This window comes from Diabrotica virgifera, chromosome 9, assembly GCF_917563875.1.
Source record: "Diabrotica virgifera virgifera chromosome 9, PGI_DIABVI_V3a".
Classification (NCBI taxonomy): domain Eukaryota; kingdom Metazoa; phylum Arthropoda; class Insecta; order Coleoptera; family Chrysomelidae; genus Diabrotica; species Diabrotica virgifera.
The window spans coordinates 79,468,740-79,485,403 of NC_065451.1; the positions used below are offsets into that span (position 1 = coordinate 79,468,740).

The 16,664-nt window shown below is 33.8% G+C and overlaps 3 non-coding genes across 3 annotated transcripts; all 3 read left to right on the plus strand.

Moving 5' to 3' along the window:
• Positions 1-1,621: 1,621 nt before the first annotated feature.
• Positions 1,622-1,705, plus strand: Trnal-uaa (transfer RNA leucine (anticodon UAA)). The gene has a single exon. It is a non-coding gene; the product is annotated as a tRNA-Leu (tRNA).
• Positions 1,706-4,181: 2,476 nt separating this feature from the next.
• Positions 4,182-4,265, plus strand: Trnal-uaa (transfer RNA leucine (anticodon UAA)). The gene has a single exon. It is a non-coding gene; the product is annotated as a tRNA-Leu (tRNA).
• A 7,281-nt stretch (positions 4,266-11,546) lies between these two features.
• Positions 11,547-11,630, plus strand: Trnal-uaa (transfer RNA leucine (anticodon UAA)). Its single transcript has one exon. It is a non-coding gene; the product is annotated as a tRNA-Leu (tRNA).
• Positions 11,631-16,664: the final 5,034 nt, after the last annotated feature.

Sequence of the window (16,664 nt, forward strand, 5' to 3'; positions counted from 1 at the left end):
AGTTGGAACAAGCAAATATGTTATAATTGGGTCACCGGAAAGCGAAAAAGGTAACGCACAACTTGGAAAAAGCTATAGATTTCTAACTTCGTTTCTGGTGAAGCAACGCAGTTTAACCAAGCAGATATATTGTAATTGTGTCACCGGAAAGCAAGAAAGGTAACGCACAACTTGGAAGAGCCTATAGTTTTCTAACTTCGCTTCTGGTGAAGCAACGGAGTTGCGACAAGCAGATATATTATAATTGTGTCACCGGGAAGCAAAAAAGTTAACGCACAACTTGGAAGAACCTATAGTTTTCTAACTTCGTTTCTGGTGAAGCAATGGAGTTGGAACAAGCAGATATATTATAATTATTGTGTCACCAGAGAGCGAAAAAGATAACGCACAACTTGGAAGAACCTATAGTTCTCTAACTTTATTTCTAGTGAAGCGACGCATTTGGAACAAGCAGACATATTATAATTGTGTCACCGGAAAGCGAAGAAGGTAGTCCCTGAAATGTTCCGGGACTACCTTCCCAGGATGTATAAACGAATGGACACTAAATAGAAGAAAAAAGAATGGAACAACCACATAGCAGAATAGAGAGACACGTGTGGTCAAAATAGCAGGAAATAAATCACCAATCGATAGAAGTATCGGCCGAACAAGCAAAAAATGGAGTGACAATATTCCGTAGAGGTTATCAATTCGCCGATGAACCAGCGGAATTGCTTAAGAAGATATTGGATGAAGAAAATATTTTAATTCCTTGGCAACAGCCGCCCAAAATATTGCCGTCTTTAAACGTATTATCACTGTATTTTTTATTTTCAAAATTAAAAAGTCATGTCAGACAAGTTCTATAAAGTTTTTATTGTCCAAATTTTTCTCACCATGTATTCCCCCTATCCATAACCGCTATGTATTCCCCCAATCCATACTCTACCTGACAAGTCACACCTTGTCGTATAAAAAAATACGTGACTGAACCGCGAGGTAATAGCAATATTCACACTATCCATAGGGTATCCGAGACGTCGGTCGCCGAAAAATACGTGGCCGGTATTGAACGCAAAGCTTCGGGAATGGTAGGTAAACGTAACGGAAAGTGGGCATATACTATATGATTTGTATTTAATAACAAATTAATAATATTTTATGGAAACGGAATGCCATGCGTATTGAAAGTAAACGGGAGGTATAGTGAGAATCGACCCTAAGGTGCCAGATTTAAGCTCTGGTTCCCGAGAGGGAGCGTGGGTTCGAACCCCACACCTGACACAAATTTTTTGGGGGTCTTTCGATGGTGATAAAATTTTCTCCATCTAATTAAGATATTCTTACCTCTCTGTAACAAGAAGATTTTTATTTTTTTTACTCCCATCTTATTTCACAATATTGCACAATGTGATATAATATTGTGCAATAATATAATAGTAACATTCAGTGGATAATTCTCTCGCTTTTGACCCTTACAATTATCCGAAAAATGACAGTTAATGCAAGTAATGTCTATAGAACTTTATTAGCTGTTTATAATCCGAAATATAGGCATTAAATTTTGAGATTGTATAATGTTGTGCAATATTTTGAAATTTAGGTAAGTTGTATGAAAATGTACAGTTACTTCGCTATAGTCAGGTTGGCCGAGCGGTCTAAGGCGCCAGATTTAAGCTCTGGTTCCCGAGAGGGAGCGTGGGTTCGAACCCCACACCTGACACAAATTTTTTGGGGGTTTTTCGATGTTGATAAAATTTCTCCATCTAATTAAGACATTCTTACCTCTCTGTAACAAGAAGATTTTATTTTTTTTACTCCCATCTTATTTCACAATATTACACAATGTGAGAAAATATTGTGCAATAATATAATAGTAACATTTAATGGACAATTCTCTCGCTTTTTACCCTTACAATTATCCAAAAGATGACAGTTAATGCAAATAATGTCTATTCGCTCCGAGCGTTAACAAAGTGTCAAAGCAAAATCGACCGACCTGCTCATGGTGGCGGTTTTTTGAAATTTTATAAGGACGTTTTGTGTATGTTTAAATGAGACATTTAAAAAAATGTCGTGTCACGCTAGTGATATTATGTATTAATATAAACAGAAAATAAAAACGCACTATAAATTCTTCACTTTCCAATATTGATTATCAGTTTGATTTTGTATGCATAACCTCACTATCGCAGTTTATGTCAATAAATATTTATTAACGAAAAAGACAATATTTTGTTGCACTATAAATTACAGTATAAATTAATAACTAATGAATTCTAACAATTGTATTCGGTTATTATCACTACAAAATAAAATATTCAAGTTTAACAAAATAATCCCATAAGACTCAATGTTAAAACGTCCTTACAAAATCTGACAGCGTATCACGTGACTGTACGTAGAGGGGAGACGCACGGAGCCAATAGAACTTTATTAGTTGTTTATAGTCCGAAATATAGGCATTAAATTTTGAGATTGTGTAATGTTGTGCAATATTTTGAAATTTAGGTAGGTTGTATGAAAATGTACAGTTACTTCGCTATAGTCAGGTTGGCCGAGCGGTCTAAAGGCGCAGTCTCTCTTATGCGATTGTCGCATGCGTTCGACGCAAGCAGTAGTCGCAAGAAATTAACGCATTGGTTGGGGTGGTCTCTCTTGTGCGTTTAGACGCATCAGATAGAACAGCTGATGAAAAGCGGGAATTTTAAAAATAATAGGTTAAAGGTTATGTTATATATTATCTGATAAAGGATAGCACCGATAACAGTAAACTTGCTTCATAGTAATTTATAATACGATTGATATTTAGTAATTTATAATTATGGTAATACTTAGTAATTAATAATATTAGGAATATTTAGTAATTTATAATAATAGTAATACTTAGTAATTAATAATATTCATTAGTCATTTATAATAATAGTAATATTTAGTAATTTATAATTAGTAGGTAGTAGTAATAGTAATAGCGTTGATTGATGAATATACTGGATGAATATACCCCTCTATATTTATCAATCAACGGTAATAGTAATTAGTAATTAATTTAGTGATAATAATAATGGGGCATCTACAGAGACAGGTTTATCTTCACATATTAAAAGAGCAAGAAATGGAGGAGAACATTTTAAAAATGATGCTCTCATATGAAGGTAAACCAAAAAGAGAACTGATGAAATGTATGTGAATAGGGTTGAAGAAGGATACCAAACCAATTTAATAAGTAAATATATGGTTGATAATGAGACCAAGTTTCATAGTTTCTTTCGCGTGACGAAGAACCAGTTGCATTAATTTCTTGTTATGTGCTATTAAGGAAGACATAACGAAATCACCTACAAGAATGGTAAAGAGAGTGATAACACCAGAAGAAAAACTTGGTGTGACATTAGTTCGTACAAAATGTTTATTCTCTGTGCAATTATGAAAACAACAGCATTGCTTATTTATATCTGGAAATTACGTATTATTAAAATATTAATTAACAAAGCTTCTTAACCTCGAACCTCGTTTTCATAAGTTGATAAACAATAAACTGAATAAACAACAAACTTTTAAATGGTATGTCAAATTTTTTGTTGTTTTATGAAATGGACGCATGCAGTCACTGCAAAGCACTGCTATCATCACCAGTCGATGCAGCAGGCGCATGCGATTCCTCGCGTCGGACGCACAAGACAGACCGGCCGTATAAAGTTTACATTTGAGGAGTGCACAGAACATCGCTTGCGACTGCTGCTTGCGTCAAACGCATGCGACAATCGCATAAGAGAGACTGCGGCTTTAGGCGCCAGATTTAAGCTCTGGTTCCCGAGAGGGAGCGTGGGTTCGAACCCTACACCTGACACAAATTTTTTGGGGGTTTTTCGATGTTAATAAAATTTTCTCCATCTAATTAAGACATTCTTACCTCTCTACAACAAGAAGATTTTTTTACTCCCATCTTATTTCACAATATTACAAAATGTGATAATAATATTGTAGAAAAATAGAATAATACAATTTAGTGAACAATTCTCTCGCTTTTGGCTCTTACATTCATCCAAAAGATGAAAGGTAATGCAAGTAATGTCTATAGAACTTTATTAGTTATTTTTAAGCCACAGTACAGGCATTAAATTTTGAGCTTGCTTAATATTGTGCAATATTTTGAAATATAGGCAGGTTGTATGAAAATATACAGTTACTTCGCTATAGTCAGGTTGGCCGAGCGGTCTAAGGCGCCAGATTTAAGCTCTGGTTCCCGAGAGGGAGCGTGGGTTCGAACCCCACACCTGACACAAATTTTTTGGGGGTTTTTCGATGTTGATAAAATTTCTCCATCTAATTAAGACATTCTTACCTCTCTGTAACAAGAAGATTTTGTTTTTTTTTACTCCCATCTTATTTCACAATATTACACAATGTGAGAAAATATTGTGCAATAATATAATAGTAACATTTAATGGACAATTCTCTCGCTTTTTACCCTTACAATTATCCAAAAGATGACAGTTAATGCAAATAATGTCTATAGAACTTTATTAGTTGTTTATAGTTCGAAATATTTTTTTTGAGCTCCATTTAATTTACAATCTGTTATCACTCGTAACAATAAGTAAATGTTATGACAATTATTAGAAGAACAAATGACATGTAGGAATTCTCTCCAGTGAGAGGCTTCCTTTAACATATAATTAACAAACAAAGTTAATAATGTAAATGTAAATGTTAATTAATTTTATTTAAATCTGTTTAATAAGTCTGTAGGCTTAAAACGCTTTAGTCGACGCACTTCATCGTTGACATTAAACAGTTCGCGCACTAAGTGATTAGAGTGAGCACTAGCTTTGTTTTTGTATTTTTCACTGTACTTTGTGACTTCAGTTTTTATGGATTGAACTTGGAGGTCTTTTTCTATTATGTTGTTCGAAACATACCACAGAGCATTGGCTATAATTCGAAAAACTTTGTTCTGGAATCTTTGTAGGATTTCTAGGTTTGAATTGCTAGCAGAACCCCATAATTGAATTCCATACGTCCATATTGGCTTCAGTACGGCTTTATACAATTAAGAGCTTATTTGTGAGATTTAATTGTGACTTTCTGCCAATAAGCCAGTAAAGTTGTCTTAGTTTGAGACCCAATTGTTTTCGTTTTGTAAATATATGTGTTCTCCATGTTAATCTTCTGTCAAGATGTAAACCTAAATATTTGACTTCATTTCTCTGAGTAATTATTTGATTATTTAATAACACTGCTGGACATATACCTCTTCTTAGTGTAAAGGCGACATGGATTGATTTGGTCTCATTAACTCGAATTTTCCATTTTTTTAACCATGCTTGGATATTATTAAGGCTGGCTTGTAAGTTTCTTGAGGCAGTTACTGGATCATGATGTGAGGCGAGTATTGCAGTGTCATCTGCGAAGGTTGCTGTTACTTTAGTTCTTGAAGTTGGTAGATCTGCAGTTAAAGGCTGGTACAGCATTAGTCCTAACACGCTGCCTTGCAGTACTCCTGATTTTATTTGGTATAATTCTGAATATTCTGAATGGTATTTAACTGAAAAGAATCTGTCAGATAAGTAAGACTTAGAAGTTCATAATACGGATGAGGCAATAGGTTTTTTAGTTTATAGAGTAGACCTTTGTGCCAGACTTTATCGAACGCTTGGCTTATGTCAAGAAACGCTGCTGAGCAATATCGCTTATTTTCAAAGTCGTTGCTGATATGTTTTACTAATCTATGGACTTGCTCTATGGTTCCATGTTCTTGTCTAAACCCAAACTGATGTTCTGGTATGAGATTTTTGCTATCTAGTATTGGCTTGATGCTTTTCATTATTAATTTTTCCAGCACTTTGGAAAGCACAGACAGTAAACTTATTGGCCTATATGATGTTAATTCCTCTAGTTTTTTTCCTGGTTTTGGGATCATAATTATAACTGCCATTTTCAGTTGTTGCGGAAAATAATTTAATCTTATTATTGCATTAAAAATTTGTAATATTACCGTTATTCCTTTCTTTGTTAAATTTGTAGTATCCTACCCGTTATCAGATCATAACCAGGAGCTTTTTTAGGATTAATTTCTTTCATTATAACATCCTTAACTTCATTGTACTTAAATTTCGGTAGAAGCAGCTCCATTTGGTAAGGTTCATTTAGTACTCTATTTATTTCCTCCAATTCTTCAGGTGTCGATTCCAAGCTGTTTGGTTGAAAGACTTGTGAGAGATAGCCACCAAAGGCATCTGCCTTCTCCATGTTATTTCTTGCCCATTTGCCATTGTTTTTTCTTATTGGTGGTATTGGTGTCTAAGGACTTTTTAGTTTCCTTGTGGCTTTCCATAGTGAGTAGTCGGTGGCTTCTGTTGGTGTAAGCTCTTATAAGTATCTTTGTATAAAATCATTTTTTACTTCAAGTAATATTTTTTTTAGTTCCCTTGCTGCTTTATTAAATTTATTTTTATTGCTCACTGTTCTGTTTTGTTGCCAATTTCTTCTTAGCCTTCTTTTCTCTGAAATTTTTTCTTTTATAGTTGGAGGGCAGGATTCTTTTCTTGTTGACTGTTTTTAGTTTAAAGTTGCTGCCCATGAAGCTTTCTGTATGTTTTTTATGAAGTTAGTTATCGCCCATTCAATATCTGCAGGTGTTTTTAATGGTATTTTTAAATTTATTGCTTCATTTAATACTTCTAAAAAAGTATCCCAATTGGTCTTTTTATTGCACAGAGCGGGTAGATTTGGATTCTGAGTTATATCGGAGTACATATTCATAAGGACTGGAGTGTGATCCGAAGACATGTCTAAGCTGGATGTTGCTGTGACTAGTTTACTGTCAATTCCTTTTGTGATATAGAAATCAAGAAGGTCTGGTATTTTATAAGGGTCCGAATGCCAATATGTGGGTTTTCCTGTTGACAGGTAGTTTAGATTATTGCACTGCATTGCAGTTAGTAGTTGACGATCCTTAGTAGTTGTAACTCTCGCACCCCATACTGTGTTTTTAGCGTTGTAATCTCCACCCGCTATAAATTTGTTTCCAAGCGTTTTGAAGAAAATCTGATAGTTGTCTCTTTTATTGTTATGCTTGGGAGGGCAGTATACAGCAGATATTTTGGTGATTCCAGTAACTCCTTCTATTGCAATGGTAGTGGCTTGTAGGTGATTTTCTGTAAATCTTTCCAATTCGTGATGTTTGATCGAGTTTCTTATTAGTATTGCTGTGCCTCCATGTGCAGTCCCATCTGGATGGTTGGTAAAGTAAATTTTGTAGTTAACTAGGGCTAGGTGACTTTTATTTGTGAAGTGAGTTTCAGTAACTAGCATGACATCTATTTCATTGTTGGTTATGAAACTTTTGAGTTCATGAGTATGCTGGTTTAAGCCGTTTGCATTCCATAATGCTATTTTTAGTGTTTGGACTATTATGACCTATTTGAGACAAGAGCGGTGATAAGATTCATTATTGTTCCCATTTGCGTAATGAGATCTCTCATCATTGCTTTTAGGTCAGAGATATCATTAGGTTGACTTATACTATTTTGTTGGTACATAATGTTACCTTCTTACCTTCTGTTACCTTCTGTTACCTTCTAAAAAAAAAGCTGCAGGTAAGGATGGAATACCAAACGAACTACTGAAATATTGTGGAGCAGCAATGACAGAACAATTAACAACATTAATTAACAAAATCATAAAACACGGTAAAATACCGGAAGAATGGAGAACGAGCGAACTAATCCTACTATTCAAAAAAGGAGATAAAAAGCAGCCAGAGAACTACAGAGGTATCAACTTGTTAAATACTACCCTAAAACTTACAACTAAAATCTTACAAGACGTAATGAATCAGAGGATAAGTTTAGCAGATGAACAACAGGGTTTTCGTACTGGAAGATCGTGTACAGATGCAATATTCGTCATAAAGCAAATTACTGAGAAATCACTAGAGTATAATAGACCAGCATTTCTATGTCTGATTGACTTAAAGAAAGCATTTGACAGAGTAAGACCCAGGGATGTAATCCACCTTCTGTATAATAGAGAAATCCCTCTAGATATCATAAAAACTATTGAGAACATCTACCAAAATAACAAGATGGAAGTCAGAATAGATGGACAACTTACAGAACCTGTAGATATAAGCAGCGGAATAAGACAGGGAGACTCATTGAGTCCTCTGCTTTTCAATTTACTCATGGATGAAATCATCAAAAACGTCAACAAAGGAAGAGGATATAGAATGGGAAACAAAGAAGTAAAAATACTCTGCTACGCAGACGACGCAATATTGATAGCCCAAGATGAAGATAGTCTGCAAAGATTAGTCCACAGATTTAACATAAGAGCAAAAGAATTCAATATGACAATTTCATCTCAAAAAACTAAAACTTTAGTAATCAGTAAAGAAACAAATCAGATGCAAAATAGAAATTGATGGTATCAGTATTGAACAAGTAATGGAAGTAAAATACCTTGGAATTACATTGTCAAGTTACGGAGACCTAGACAAAGAAGTGAGAAATCAAGTACAAAAAGCAAATAGATTGTCAGGATGCCTTAATAACACTATATGGCGAAACCGACATATTAACACTGAGATGAAGTCAAGAATTTATAAAGCCAGTGTAAGACCAATAATGACATATGCATCAGAAATAAGACCCGATACAGCCACAACACAAAGACTACTGGAAACGGCAGAGATGAGAGTACCGAGAAGAATTACAGGAAATACACTGAGAGATCGAAAGAGGAACGAAGATATTAGAAGACAATGTAACGTACAGTGTATAAACGAATGGACACTAAATAGAAAAAAAGAATGGAACAACCATCTAACCAGAATGGGGGAGACACGTGTGGTCAAAATAGCACGAGATAAATCACCAATCGGCAGAAGAAGTATCGGCCGACCGCGCAAAAGATGGAGCGACAACCTTCCATAGAGGTATCAATCCGCCAATGAACAAGCAGAATTGCTTATAAAGAGGAAGAAGAAGAAGAAGATAATGTTACCTTCTTGTTGATTATTTTGATTGGTTACCTGTGCATATGTCATTCCTTGTGTTGTAGCCCTGTTTCCTTTAGGTGTTTGTCCATTTCGTTCTCTAAGTTTTGGATGCATTTTCTCTTGAAGTTGCTTGTGTATAATACACCCTCTGTAATTTGCGGGATGCTGTTCTCCACAATTTACACATGTCACATTTTCATCTTTTATTTTCCTGGTACATTCTGAAGTGTGATGTGACCCTGTACATTTTACACATCTGGATTCTCTATGGCAAAAGATTTTTGTATGACCGAATCTCTGACATTTGGTGCACTGTGGAATAACTCTTCTAGCATAAGGAGCTTCAATTGTAACTATCGAGTGTCCTAGTTTCTTGACATTATAGATGTCTTTATTATTTTCTTTAATTTTTAGATTGACAAAGAACATGGGCAATGGTTTTTTTGTTATGTTTTGTTTAACATTCCATATATTTAGAACTTCATGTCCAAGAGCTTCTATGTCCCGTTTAATATCGGCAGGATTTGTTGAATAATGAATATTTTTTACTACTATTCTAAAGGGCTTGCTTTGTTTAGACTGGTATGTATGATACTCTGTTTTTTTACTGTCCAATGCTTTCACTATAGTAGTATATGCTTCACTCGAAGTTGGTTGCATTCTTACTTGACTTTTACCCAGGGCTTTTAAGGTGTACTGATCTTTAGCAATTTCAATAAGAAGTATATTTAAGGGGTTCATATCTTCGACACCGGATACAAATATCGGTGGTGGTTTGGGTTCTGTTTTTTCCGTTTCTGTTTTAGATTGGTCTATTTTATCCTCATCTTCTTCTTGGAGATTGTTATATATATTGCTGGTGCTGGTGCTAGGTTTAGACAACCAATAATCTTTTATTTTGGTTTGTCTTTTAGCGTTCCTGTTATCTTCAGGGCTTATTTGCCTTTTTTTGTAGTTCACTGTTTGCCATTCATTGTCCTGAGTAGTTGCAGTTGCAGTTAAACTGTTGTTTGTTCCAGAAGGGAAGTTGTTTTGGTTAAAGGGTTGTCTATTTATGGAATTTTGTGATAATGGCATAATTGGTTGCGTGTTTAGGTAAGATGTAGGTTGGTACACAGGTATTGGTTGATTCACTAACATTTGACCATTATTATCAGTAGGGACATGGTTTGGTTGCAGGTATGAATAATTTGTGTAATTATATGGATCTGTTATTTTTGACTCACTCTATATTTACCTTAAGTCTTACTTTTACAAAAATTAACATTACAAGTTTTTTTTTTGCAAAAAAACGCGAAAGGAGTCAATTTCAGGTCAACCCTGCAGAAAATTAACCCCTATGGTTTTTAAATTTTTTATTTTTATTATTTTTTGTGTTTTATATTTTTTTCTTATATTTCTCATGTACTATTTTGTGAAAATAGTATTATCTATTGTTTATTTATTTATTTACTGAAATAATACTGACCGTTATTTTGGAACGTTGCTTCCCACCTTTACATTCGCCAACAATTACAACACAAAAAGGTATAATGTTTTAACACAAAGTTCGAACGTTTATCACCAATTAGCACTAAACAATATTTTTAGCGGAGCAAAAACACAAACACTCTTGAAAACTACATAAGTCATTCTTATGAAAGGAAAACCTTGCATGTTCAAGAAGAATTTCTCCAAAAATTTTAAAATATAAAATATTAAAATAACACTAATGAATTTTGGACAAGGTTTGTTTATCACGTCCGATATCACCCTTACAATTATCCAAAAGATGACAGTTAATGCAAGTAATGTCTATAGAACTTTATTAGTTGTTTATAGTCCGAAATATAGGCATTAAATTTTGAGATTGTATAATGTTGTGCAATATTTTGAAATTAAGGTAGGTTGTATGAAAATGTACAGTTACTTCGCTATAGTCAGGTTGGCCGAGCGGTCTAAGGCGCCAGATTTAAGCTCTGGTGCGGGAGCACGCCAAATAGAATTCTATTTGAGTGACGTCACGTTGCCTAGCAACCGCCGATTCTCCCATTATGAAATTCAATTTTGTGACGTCAGCAAAATAGAATTCTATTTGGCGTGCTCTGGGCCCTGGTTCCCGAGAGGGAGCGTGGGTTCGAACCCCACACCTGACACAAATTTTTTGTGAGTTTTTCGATGGTGATAAAAATTTTCTCCATCTAATTAAGACATTCTTACCTCTCTGCAACAAGAAGATTTTTTTTACTCCCATCTTATTTCACAATATTACAAAATGTGATAATAATATTGTGCAATAATATAATAATAACATTTAGTGAACAATTCTCTCGCTTTTGACCCTTACATTCATCCAAAAGATGAAAGGTAATGCAAGTAATGTCTTGTAATGAAAGATGTCTTGTAATGTCTTGTAGTGTCTTGTAATGCAAGTAATGTCTTGTAATGTCTTGAAAGGTAATGAACTTTGTTAGTTATTTTTAAGCCACAGTACAGGCATTAAATTTTGAGCTTGCTTAATATTGTGCAATATTTTGAAATATAGGTAGGTTGTATGAAAATGTACAGTTATTTCGCTATAGTCAGGTTGGCCGAGCGGTCTAAGGCGCCAGATTTAAGCTCTGGTTCCCGAGAGGGAGCGTGGGTTCGAACCCCACACCTGACACAAATTTTTTGGGGCTTTTTCGATGTTGATAAAATTTCTCCATCTAATTAAGACATTCTTACCTCTCTGTAACAAGAAGATTTTATTTTTTTTTTACTCCCATCGCCAGATTTAGCCCCGGCGCATATTGAACCTAAGCGAGTCACAACCTGCGCCGGTGTGACGGGTGACCTGTGCAGTTATTTTTCTAGCGTGCCGCATATTGAACACAAGCTAACCCGACCGTCGGCTGTCGCCGTAACGAATAGATACGGGCAAAATAGGTGCAAACGTGTAACGGTTACTATTGATACCGGTTCTCAGTGGTACTGAGTACAAATACTGATGTATCTGATCCTTGTACTGAATTGAGTAGGCAATTTTTAACGATAAACAAAAGTCTAATAAATATATGATGACAAGTTTAAAATTGATCGACTTTGTCGATAACAGTGTCATTAATAGGTATTTTTTACCATGAATCATTTTTCAATGATTGTGTGGATTTAGAAATACATAGGTACTATACAATTTTTTGATCTGTATAAAGGAGATTATAATTATGACACATTGTAACGAAGATGGTTTTGCTGTTCCAGAATAGATATAAGCTTTGAAGGGTAGTTTAGTTAATTTTTGAAGTTTTATGGAAATAGGCTAGATGGAAATTCAAGAGACTTTATCAGTAGGGCACAGGGGAGGATTAGCCAATTTGCATGCCCTAATAAGACGGTACATAATGAAATACTGGAATGATAAAGAAAATAAATTAGTATAAGGAGTAATGAAAAGAAAGAGAACTACTGGCCGAGAAGATATTAGGGAGTTTTTGTGCACACAAATACGTAAACGTAACGCATCTTTTTGACATATACGCTTGCGCATTAATGGTTGAACTCCCGTATCGCGATACGTATTACCTAAGGTTACGGGCTGGTACGTTAGGTTCATACGCATCCCTATCGAGCCGAAAGTCACCGAATGCACACGAGGATCTTGCCCGATTACCTACCAAATGAACATTTCATCAGCGTACTACCCGTTTATAAACATTTTAAGGTTATATTGGTTATTGGTTTAGTCTATTTGAGTAAAATTATTCTGTGTTTGTAATTGGAACTTCATAATAGATTTAAAATTTTATTGTTTTTAAGTTGTCTATTAATAAAGCAAAACAAACAAATCTTGTATTAATTTAAGAAATACAGTGATCACCACAATTAATAACTAGATAAACAAATGACCTAGTTTCAGTAAAATTTTCAAATAAATATTACCACACTATTTACATTATATCTACTGGAATTCTGATGTAGGTATACAATAATTTACAACTAAAAAGTAGGTATAAACAAAAATAAAAAAATTTTAACCTAAGGAAAAAGAATATTTTTATATTTAAATAGAAGCAATTAAAACCATACAATTTCATCATTCATTTATCTTTTTTTACATTTGTATATTAATTGTATATTGTGTGAACATTGTTTTATTTTTTTGAATGTCAACGGAATTTAAAAATGACTTTACGATTTGCTTTACGTTACGTTAAGGCAGTTACAAAAACTACCTATTTTAACATTCATCCTCTACGACACGTTAGTTGCTTTACGTATACGGAGATGCGTACGTTACGTAGCAACCAAAACTCCCTATTACTGAGAACGTATGAGGGCGCCAGGGAAGGATTGAATGAATTCTTCGCCGAGTGACTTGTATTGCTGTACCTAACTAATACTATTAATAAATACTATTAAAATGGTAGGATAATAAAACATATAAGTATGTACAACCAAATTTAACCAAATAAAATACCTATAGCCCCTATATACAAATTTTATACAAACTAGCTAAACTGTCGTACTAGAAGAGTACGCTCCTGTTGACAATAAGAATTTCAGTAAAAAAAATAAAACAAAAATTCAGTTAATTAGACCAGGAAAGTTATTTATAATCATAAATTAGGTACCTGAACGAAAAATAATATTGATATTAGTTACGGTATGGGTTGACTGTCTCGTATCTGATCGAAAAGGATAAACCTAAGTACAATATCTAATAAGTGAAATGAATGTTATGAAAAAAGGGGATAAACCAGAGTATATTGTGCACAATATCTTTACAGATGGTTTTTATAACCTCGAAACTATTTTAAATAATGAACGGTGAACAGATTAATTTATCGAAAAAATAATGAATATTACAAAGTGAACGTTAAAATATGTTTAGGTAAGTGAATTTATACTATTATTTACGTTATTTATTCAAAAGTTATTGACAAAAAAAAATTATTATTAAAGTTGGACAAATATTATTAAAAGAATTGACATGCAATTTAATTATATAAAAAAAACCTGCCACTCCTCCAGGAGTGAGGACCTAGATCCTTGCAACCTGACGGCCAAGATGGTGGATAAGACCAGTCAATTTCCAGTTCACCAACACTGAAGGGGAAATACTTGTCAGTAACAAGGAGGCACACGTCTAGTACCGTAAAATCAAGATATATTCCATTTCTCCAAAACCATTAATTAAAATATTAATCCAAATTCGACCAAAATTCCCAAAATTCTTATGTTTCCATTAAAAAATAAATTAACCAAAATTGTGACTCAATTTCCTTCTTCTTTTCCAATGACTAAAAGAATATAAAAAACCTTTTAGTATATATGGAAAGGGCCTATAAGAAAAGGTATAAAACCTTATCATAAGAAATGATATAAAAAGTAAAGCCTAGTGACAATCGTTGAAGTATTTGTTTGACCTTATTTGGAGTGAGCATATAATTTTCAGAATTTTTTAATCTGTAGAACATAGATTAGACGTATTGAAGCATGGAAAATCTACTTGTTGAAGTGTAACATTTATTTTAATATGATATAAATCTAGTATTAGGAAAAGATAAAGATGGTATTTTTTTAGAAAGGGAACAAAAAATTAGAAGAAAATATTTCTACATACCCGGTGATCCTGCAAAATCAACGAAACTCCTCTCCTAAAATTTCACCAAAACTAAAACACGACTTCTAACTTAAGTTATTCTCCAAAAAAAACAATTTCCAACATAAATTAAATTCTAAAAATCACCGGCCATTGAAAAATAAATAACGTCCAGATTTACCGGAGGCTTCGAAGGGAGTGCCGAGTGAAAGTCTTTGACATTGTCAAATAAGTTCCGCGGACATTACTTGACAGATATCCAACTTACCAATTTCAATGTTACCAAATATTCCGTCAAACCCTACTCAGAATCAACGCAATACCTCAAACGACTCGCTGTATAATTGGTTGCATACCATTTAGTAACGATTAGAACCATGATTGTTACATTCCCTCTTAACTGGGAGAAAAAAAATTGATCAAATGAACAATTTTTTTTATACATACATACCTATAAATACTCAAGCAATACAAGTTTCCATAGAGAAAAATCACACGCTGTGGGATCCAACACAGGCGTGAATAAACCAAATATCTAAAATAAAATAAGGATCTCCGAATACTGCACTACTCTAACCTAACCTATCGTAGGACATCGTCCCAAACTCGTAGGACCAGTCCTCTGATATATATCCTAAAGACCAAATTGTGTTCAAGTTGATTTAGTAGATTTCTATAAAAGCCCAAATTATAGTCAACAAGAACACCATAACAACCATATTCATAAATGCAAAACTAACAAAACCTATACAACGACTAACTTTTACACACTTACACTTGACTCGATCGATTATACCTAACCGCAAATTATGAGTCATGTAAATGGAGTTGTCTTAATGACCAATATATCTCATATGGTACCAACATACATACTTAAGGTTTATTATAACCCTTTTCTAAATTACATAATTCAGATAAGTCCTGATCTCAAAAAAAATGTCGAATGGGACGAGTAATACAAAATTGTTCTATCGATGGACAACAGATTTAAATAGAGCATATCCAAAGTGAACAAGTAGTAGATTTTGTAGCCAATTCGCAGTAAGCCAACATAGACCATAGTATATATCAAAATAAATATAAGAGTTATTGACAAGAAAAGAAATTATTGTAGCAAGCCTTTTATCCTAAATTGATCCGACAGTGGACAACAGATTTATATTGAAGCATATCCAAGGTGGAACAATCAGGCAGATTTAATTGAGCAATGCTACAACTTAGCACTAAATGTACTAATAATAATTACATATTAGGTACCATGAACCTCACTCAACTGATCATCAGATTTGCATCAGATGCACTGGAAGGTCTATCCAAGGGTACCTAATTGAATAGTTGACATAACAGAAGTTAACTCATTCTGGGATTCTCTAACTATAGCTATAGCTACAACAGATTTATAAGAATAGCCAGAAAAAGCTAACCAATATTTCGGAATCATCTCTCATGAAATAAATCAAGAAGTCACATATTAATAACTCTTATAAATAAATCCAACTAAGGAAATACCAGAGAACAAGTAAATCAATTTCTAAAGAAACTACAGATTAAGGAAATGTTCCCTAGTCCCTCACAGAGAACAGGATATGGATCCTGACTCTAAGTTACATATGGACCAAAAAAGATGAGTTTCTTGGAAAGATATACTTGGTGCATACAAAAGATATATTTCCATAGAACTGATATTCAAGAAGTTACCATTATTATCAGAACAATAAAATAGTAAAACTTAAGAAGAATAGATAAACATACAAGTTAAGACTAAGTCTCTTTAGAATGAACATAACTGAAATTTGAATAAGAATGCCTAGTGCATGATTAAAATGATGATTAAACATTCTATCAAAAAGGTTCAGCATCTGAACTAATTAAGGTATGGCTTGGAACTAGGCAACGGTGGGCAATGAAATCTGTTTCCTATCAGGTGCACAGTCGATAAGCAACAAGTCTCGAATCCACGTATTTGCATAGCCAAGCTAGGCAAACCACTTTCCTAAGAAATGTTCACTACAATAAATAATGAAATGGTCTTTATCATAAATTTAATCTCACTTCACTTTATTAAAATCTTGACAAATGAAGTATAACTTTGGAATCACACTGTATACTAAAATT